The 9,529-nt window shown below is 29.3% G+C and overlaps 1 long non-coding RNA gene across 1 annotated transcript; it reads left to right on the top strand.

Annotated features, from left to right (window-relative positions):
* Positions 1-4,246: 4,246 nt before the first annotated feature.
* On the top strand, positions 4,247-9,198 carry LOC145947404 (uncharacterized). Its single transcript, XR_014427166.1, has 3 exons — positions 4,247-4,392; positions 5,686-5,897; positions 9,032-9,198. It is a non-coding gene; the product is annotated as an uncharacterized LOC145947404 (long non-coding RNA).
* The last annotated feature ends 331 nt before the right edge of the window (positions 9,199-9,529 follow it).

Raw genomic sequence — 9,529 nt, 5'->3', positions numbered from 1 at the left:
AATATATTTAGAATTACTTACGAACACATGAATTCAAGTAATCCGGAATATTTCTATCAATTTAGGTTGAACTGCGTGAATTATCTTTTTAAGGTCAAAAGAACCCAAATTATTAATAATAGTATTTGAAGGAATAATAAGTCCGTAAGGAAGAGTTCCTTGATTAAACTCCGGTAATTTCGTTTTTTTAGCTTTCACTATATCAATTTGAATAATCTGTAAAGTACATAAAGTAATATTAGATTAGAAAGTAACATATATATAATTATTATTATTATTGTATATATTAAATTAAATAAGAATAAAAAGTATATTTAAGTATATTCAAAGTAAACAATAATATATAAATATTAATAGTTGCGTTAAAGATAAATAAGATCTTTCTTAAAAAATTTATTAATTACTCGATTTGGTTTTATGTGAAACTGAATCCGCTCGATTTCAGCATTTTATACCACTATTTGAATTCGATGACGACTATTATTATTTAAAATAAATTTTAGCAATCGATAATGTTGTGCTTTGCCAACAATTTTCGGACCATCAAGCTTATCAATGAAACCAATAACCTCTCTAAAAAAGATTTTAAAATCATCTTTTTACTTTTCAGAAAATTAAGAAATTTAAATATATATATACATATATTTACAGGATATCTCACCTTTGTACAACATTTTATTAGCGTATGCTAGAAGTAAAATAGAATAAAAAATTCTAATACAAAAATGTTGAGGCTACAATAGTTTTTGAATTATAAACGATCAAAATTTGTCAATGATATAGCATAGAACTCGCGCGTCCGTAACTAAACATACACGCCTATCGATCTATCATCTGTTATTGATTTTTTCAAGGTAGTGTGATATTGATTTTTCTGCACAGCTTATTTTATTTTAAAAATAATAAAACCAATAATAGATGACAAATCGGTACGCGTATACATGTGTAATTCAGTGCGTGTATATCATTGGCAAATTTTGATCGCTTATAACTCAAAAACTGTTGCAGCCTCAACATTTTTGTATTAGAATTTTTTATTCTATTTTTTACCTCTAGAACACACTAATAAAATATTGTACGGAGGTTGTGAGACACCTCCTATATGTACGCACACACACACTTATATACATTATATAAATAATGGATTAGAATTTATTAACTACTGAGATACAATATTTATTTTTTAAAAAGTAAAATGTGCAGATAAATAAATATAAATGCGTGTGTATTTTTTATTATATGAATTAAAATAAATAGAAAAGTTTACACAGTGGAATCCTCAAGTTTAATTGATTCTAACATCTCATCTATCGCAAAAGTAATCATCTCTATTTCATTATTTTTATTTGAAATAATAACATCTTGTTTATTATTCAACGTTCTATAAATTAACATGCAAGATATAAATATCAAACATTAAAATAGGTTGCATAAAATGATGTACAATATATAATTATAAAAATAAAATAAATAAAATATTATAAAAAAAAATTAATATTAATAAATTAATAAATAAATTGATAAATAATCAATAATATTAAATAAATATTAATATTAATATTAATAAATAATTAATATTAATAAATTATTTAATTTTTATTTTAAAAATTAATAAATAAACAACAATAAATATGGACAGATAAACAACAATTACCAAAAGTATCTTCTTTTAATGATCATTATTTTTCCTAAACCTTTTAAATTAATTTTAAATTAAATTTTTTACAAAATTATGTATCAAATATTTAATTATACCTATGTTGATTTAAACATATACATATATATAAATATATATATACGGGGTGTCTCAGACCACCCGTATCACCCTATTATATCGAAAACTGAGCGCGGCAGACAAAAATGTTTCAGACAAAAGTTGTAGGGCTTCAAGTAATGCATTACATAGTATTATTAGTATGACCTTGAAGTGTTGTCAAGGTCATATAAAAATGACCTTGAAATTTTTAAATGGAAGTACTTATATTTCATTCCATATTCTTGTAGCTTATCTCGAGAGCTTTTCAAAACACTATATGTGAGTCTCTTTTTATTAAGTAGTTTTCGAGTTATGGAGCTTGAAAGTTACAGTACCGCCGGCGTTAGCATTACTCAAAGTCTACCGCGCGGAGGTTGCCCGGTCGGATTTACATTTCTTTTGTATGGGCGCGCGCGTATGTCTGTGTGTCTGTGTGTGTGTGTGTGTGTGTAAATGTATGGCTAGATGCTACATGTGATTAGGCCTGATGTTCGAAATGTTTACCGTTTACTTCAATACAAGCACGTATTCTTTTCTTGAAATTATTTGTTGCATAAAGAATTTCATCGGCAAAAAGCACCGCTAGGCAGCGCATGGCGTAGCAATTAATCCGTACATAAAATTCACTTAAGCGGAATTATTAACAGGCTCTCCAGCGAAGAAAAATGATCTTCTCTTGCAGAAAAGCACGTAACGAAATTCTCATTAATTAGCTATGTCGTATTCAAACGCAGAAGCTTCGGATATGATGCTTATTTTAGGTGAATGTGGTGGTCAATTTAGAGCAGCTGCAAGATTGTGGCGAGAACGATACCCAGATCGCGTTCCTCACTCATACAATGTTTTTTCTCGCTTAAGTAAACGAATTATTAATAAAGGAATTATTCAACCTGATCACAATAAAGGTAGACAAATTCGACGCCCAGTTATAGAGGAGAGGACGCCAGAAATTCTTGCATCTGCTCAATTGTATCCCCACGATTCATTAAGGCGTAGAGAAAGAGATTCTGGTATTAGTCGTGCCACGATCCACCGGATTTTTCATGAAAACAAGCTGCATCCGTACAGGATGAGTCTTCACCAACCATTGACGATTGTCGATTTTAGAAACAGACTTGAATTTTGCAATTGGATACGTCAACAACCACAAAAACTTTCATCAGAAAATTTTATTTTTAAAAGATCTGGTATACTGCGAACCGCCAACGACAAGAGATAATATGATTCATAGAATACGCGACGCTATTCGTTCTTTAGATGCCGATGAAATTCTTTATGCAACAAATAATTTCAAGAAAAGAATACGTGCTTGTATTGAAGTAAACGGTAAACATTTCGAACATCAGGCCTAATCACATGTAGCATCTAGCCATACATTTACACACACACACACACACAGACACACAGACATACGCGCGCGCCCATACAAAAGAAATGTAAATCCGACCGGGCAACCTCCGCGCGGTAGACTTTGAGTAATGCTAACGCCGGCGGTACTGTAACTTTCAAGCTCCATAACTCGAAAACTACTTAATAAAAAGAGACTCACATATAGTGTTTTGAAAAGCTCTCGAGATAAGCTACAAGAATATGGAATGAAATATAAGTACTTCCATTTAAAAATTTCAAGGTCATTTTTATATGACCTTGACAACACTTCAAGGTCATACTAATAATACTATGTAATGCATTACTTGAAGCCCTACAACTTTTGTCTGAAACATTTTTGTCTGCCGCGCTCAGTTTTCGATATAATAGGGTGATACGGGTGGTCTGAGACACCCTGTATATATATATATATATATATATATATATATATATATGTATATATTTCGATCTGACACATGACGCATACACGCACACGCACGCGCACATGTCATATAAAATAAAATTATGTATCTCTCAATGTATTCTTTGATTTTATTTAAATATGAAGAATTCTTTTAGGCTCTCAATATCAAATATATATATGAATATAGACTAGCTATAGAGCCGAACGCGGATGTCAGTGTATCAGTTATTATATAAATTGTCAGCAATTATTTACATTTATTTCAAATTAATCTGTTAATTTCTTAAATAATTAATTTTGTTTTGACTTTAATTTAATTTATTTTAATTTTACATTATATATTTATATATTATTGTTTTTGTTTTATTGTTTTACTATTAATTACCGTTTAATTATTTTAATCTTGTAAATAAAGTTTTTTATTCTATTTATCAAATCTTTAATATTTATAAATAAAAACATCGTAAAACCGTCGATGTCATGTCGCCAACTAATCAGGTTATATTAGAAAGAGACGGAACGTAACTTCATATTATTTGACTGTTTGCCTCTCACTCTACTCGTGCGGCTCCCCTTCCACTGCCAGCCATTCTATATGTCGATGTGTCCAACACAGTTGAGCATGGGCTAGCGGCAGCTGATTGTGAGTGCGGCCGAGCGTTTACGGAAACGGCCGAGATAACGAAATAGCAAGCGAGCCTGCGAGCAGCGAGCAAGAAAGTCAATCAGTGAAGTCAGTCACTCCGTGCGCGTCGTATTGTATAGATGGGAAGTTCGCATCCCGTGCGTAGAACGTCTAGTCGCCTAGTCTCAGCTGTCGATCGGTCTTGCCTCGTGGTAGCCAGTGAGTAATATTTTATTGTTTCTTATGTATGCATAAACTCTAGAAAATTACTTTTTTTATAAAAAAGGCACGCGTTAGTTAAACGAAATTGTTAATCGTTTCATCGTTATTTCTCTCGATTCGCCAAGCCTTTCTTCGTTCTCTCAAAAAGGTCAAAATCTAACAACAAACCGTTCCGAGATATTTCGACTTATCGTATTTACAAAATGATTTTTCGGCTTCGTGTTTTCGGTTGACATCGTTTATCGATAGGCTATTCTAAATTCCCGAAATTTTAATAATGTATTGTCAACGGATTCTTATACTGACAAACGTATATAACTATAAGAAAAGATAAACAATTGTTTAATTGATTTTCAAATGTTCTGGTATTGAACCTGCTATTCAACGGATTTAATTGAACTCGCCGTCTCCTTAGTTTGATGATAATGAGGTATTATGACTGCCTTCGCTTGTTTGGCACAAACTTAATTTGCATTTTACGACGAAATAATCGTTGCAGAAAGATAATTAATGCACAATTTTAATGGTTTGACCGTTTGGATTTTATTTTCAACAGATAAATTTAAAAGTTGATTACAGAAATAAATCAAATGTTGTCCTTGATATAAATAACATTGACATTCCTGAACCGTTGTTGACAATATTTTGCATTGAAATCTCGATTCGAACGACTGTATGTGATTATCATCGTTCTTCTCATTGTTATTAAACCTTGATTTGCTTTTTTTGGAAATATCGCTTAGAGATGCTCGTTCTAGAACTTGACATCGGCATTGCAAAAACTCAATTATAGTATCTGTCGTTAAATTTTCTAACATTTCAGTATGCTCTTCTTTGTGTCTTTTTGTTATGCTATTCAAATTCTTTTTCATTAAATTGCGGTAATTAAAAAAAACATTGAACATGTCGCTTGCAAATAACTGTTATTTCATTCTCGTAATATTTTCTTAACAATTCCCATACACCTACATAATTTTGATTGAAAATCTCAATTGACTATTTTATCACTAAGAGATTATTCCGAATAAGTCTTGGCAGTGTACCAACCAAAATTCGTGCCCCGTGCACAAATATTTAATCTCAACGAAAAATTAATTTTCGTTGGAATCGACGCATCAACATCCGCGTACGGCTCTTATAGCCAATTGATTTCTAAATATTTATATTGACTATTTTATATTTAAAATGTTCCGAAATTCAGTCTTGGCATCGTACCAAGCAAAATTCGGCTTTTCCGGCTAATTTATTATCTAATATATATTAATGATATATATTAATGATATATTGCAGATTTTGCACTGTAAGGCCAAAGGGGGCACGATATTGGTGCGCAGATTCGAGATGCGTAGTCGATTTTGCATCCCTTGGAAGTGATCGTGACGATCTTTATTTTGACAGCGTGTGCATGCTTATAACAAGGCGATTAAAACTGGACAGGTACACGAAGAAGGATGCTATCTGATGCTACATAATGTAAACAGAACAAATGTGACACCACCAATGTAAGTAGATTTCGTAAGATTCTATGTTTCAATCGTTCTTGTATCGGTATCACTTCTTTTACATGAGGTTTTTTTCGATATCTATTTGGAAATTAATAAAAATAGTAAAGTTATGCCAATAATATATCATTATAATGCTTATTAATTAGGGGAAAATATGCTAAATCGTACCGTTCGTTAAATCGTATCTCTACTGTATTTTGTAATCAGAGTTAAAATATTTTAATGTGTTAACGCTGTTGTATTGCAGCTAGCCTCCCTCGAATGCCGCAATGTTTGTTTTCTTCTCAAGCAATCCGTTACTGAGTTTATAAATTTATTTTGCGTGATTTTCATGTAATATTCGGCACCCCGTGCTTAAGCTATCACATTGAGAAAGATAAGCAATTAAACTTATTATTAAATCATTTTTTCATCTTATTTAATCCTATAATGGAACTGTTGAAAAATCGGCAAAAAGTTTCAAGATTATTTTTTTATTCACAAATTTTTATTCACAAGGCAAGTTCGGTAAAACGTACCACTAACTTTTTCCTATATCGTACTGCTATGATTTACTAAATTAATTTTTTTATTTAGGCATTGGTTTTTTTACTCTATATTTAGATAGACAATTGAAGAAAATGTTATCAAATTTTACAATTATATTGAGGTAATACTTATTTATATTTTTGTATGATACAAAAAATATTTTTGTTAAATTTTTTAAGAGAATTTATAATTATAAATATGACATTTTCTTATAGATATGTTTTGTTGCAGACTGAGAACTTTCGTAGAAAATAAAACTTCATTTTTGTTAGAATATTTTAATTTTATTGTTAGAAGTATGATTTAAAAATTCATGGGTACAATTCAGCAAACCGGCGTATTGTAAATCGTATTAGATATTTTTTTTAATTTTTATTTTACGATATGAAACAATGATAAATTTGTGTTAATGTTGCGCGTATATCGTTGACAAAAAACCATAGTTTCAAATAAATAAAAAAATTTTGTCACTTTTTTGATAGTTTTATTGCAATTTTAATATTTACCTTTGGGAGTACGATTTAGCATACTTTGTCCTATATACACTCGACCATACAAACAAGAAAAACGGTACGTTTAAAAAAAGTAGTAAAAAAACTGTGAAAGTTCAAGAATTAAATACTCAGCTAATAATTATGATATCAAGGTATTTAAAAAACGAAAATAAAGCTTGTCCTGAAGTGCTGCAAATCGTGCCGGGCATCTCGCGTAAACAAGTCCGAGTAGGATATTCACGGGGTTTTCGCCGTTTCGGCACTATTTCCTCGGGAATCGGAGGGTATCCATGAGGATTTCCCCGCATAAAAGAAAGAAAAGATAAAAAAAAAAGCACATTCTAAAGAGAAAAGTTTGAATTTCAATTTTTTTTATCCCATTGAGCTACCTACATCAATTGATTCACACTGTGCAATTCAGGAAAGTGGACTTTCTATCAGTTTTGCAGGTTCTCACTCTGTCATTCGCCATTGTAAAACTAATCATTCCACGTAATGGCACTAAAATTTTCTCAAACTACAGACTTCAAGCTTTTTTTTTGTTTTTTAAACACCTCGATATTATAATTATTAGTTAAGTTATAAATTTTTAAACTTTTACAATTTTTTACTACTTTTCAAGTGTACAACTTTTTTGGCTGTATAGTTTATATTATATAATAACATTATTAAAATATAATATATTAATATATTAAAATAATCCTTTTCTAAAAAAGGCATGTAAAATCGATACTTGCATCCCAGCAAACCACAACATGTAACATAGACATGTATGTAATATTACACGACTGTCATGAATGTTACATGTAATATTACTTATACAGGTAAATGTTCTGGTACGGCTCTATGTCAGCAACTTTGAGATGTATTATTTATATGTTAAATATATTTCAAATGATATGTTACTGTAACATAACATAGACATATGTATTACATATGTTTTCATATTATGTAATGTAATATAAACGTATATATATTAGATATTTTCCTGTAATGCAATATAAAATAAATGTATATATTACATATTTCTATATGTCATGTAATATAACATAAATGTATATGTTATGTTTATGCAAAATATATATATAAAAATAAACATTTTCTATGTACTTATATTTTAATTTAAAATGTTATAAATATTTATTGTAGATAAAAGGATATCTTTATCTATAACAAATATTTATAAACATATTGAATTAAAATATAATAAGTAGATAGAAAAATAGTATTTATTTTTATCTGCGAAACAGTTAATTTTTAAAATAATTAAGTCATGTTTTTTTAATTTTAAATTCAAATACATATACATATAATATATATATATATAGCTATATATATTTTACATTCATATATCACGCACATATTTCAATAAACAATGTAATATTCATAATTATAAGAAAATATATTTCTTTATTTTTGTGATTATAGGTTCTAATATAATTTGTAGTACTTTTATATTTTAATATATTAAATATTTATATATTTTAATAATGTGTTAAATATAATATATTTATACATATACGGAGTGTCTCTAAACTGGCGATAAAGATTTTAATTATAAATTCTTTGTAATATTTTGAAGACAAAATTTCTAACACGAAAATGTCGAGGATATAGCATTTTTCAAATAGGAAAAGTTTAAAGATTATGAATTCTACAATAATTTCACTATTGCCAGTTACGATTCCATGAATCGGATGCTTTTGATAATAGTATTATTGTAAAAATATTCAAGATTTCATTAAAAATGTATTTCTGTTTCTCCGTAATGAATCATAAGAACAGTTAAAAACGTTTTTATTCCATAGTTTAATATATCGATATTGATATGTGTCAGTTGTCATATTTAGCTGTCTCCACGATGAAATTATAATCAATAAAAACAAAGTTATTCTCTGAGCACACAAAAGTCTAGCTCGTCATTCGTAATCTTTAAACTTTTATTATTTGAAAAATACTATAGCCCCGATATTTTCGTATTAGAATTTTTGTCTTGAAATATTACAAAGAATTTGTCATTAAAATCTTTATCGCCAGTTTAGGGACATCCTGTTTATATGTGTGTATATACTGTAAATAATAAAATATACTTATTTTACAAAATTGTAGGAGAGTTTAAGAAGAAAAACCGTTGGTATCTAAAATTGAACCTACCTTTAGAAAAGGACAAATCGACATTAACAACGTTAATCTGTAAAATGCGAACTAGATGAGGCAAATTCAGAAAGAATTTGGAGTATACCTATCCATTACAGACATAAAATCCTTCAGATATGAAAACGTATAATGACAGTATAGTGGTGATAATAGTGCTGTTACGAGATCATCGAAAATTGGAGGAACACAGCTGCCAACGGTGAGTAACATTCATGCAAATATATCTAACGTCGAATATATAAAGTTGCATGTAAAAGGACGTTGAAGTAATGGCTCGGATCTCAAACGAGATTTGTTTGATACTGAGATTTGTTTGATAGCTTGAACGGATTGATTTTGCATTCGCAAACGACAATGTCCCAAGTATTGTACATTGCGTTGTAATGAGAACCGATTGATAAATATTTATGTATTTTTTTAATTTTTAAAAGTAAATATTTCTCATCAAGT

This window comes from Prenolepis imparis, unplaced genomic scaffold (genome assembly GCF_030444845.1).
Source record: "Prenolepis imparis isolate NDT839.2.m4 unplaced genomic scaffold, iyPreImpa1.0 SCAF_75, whole genome shotgun sequence".
NCBI lineage: Eukaryota > Metazoa > Arthropoda > Insecta > Hymenoptera > Formicidae > Prenolepis > Prenolepis imparis.
The sequence above is the reverse complement of the archived record's forward strand: the minus strand, read 5'-3'. Positions and strand labels throughout refer to the sequence as shown.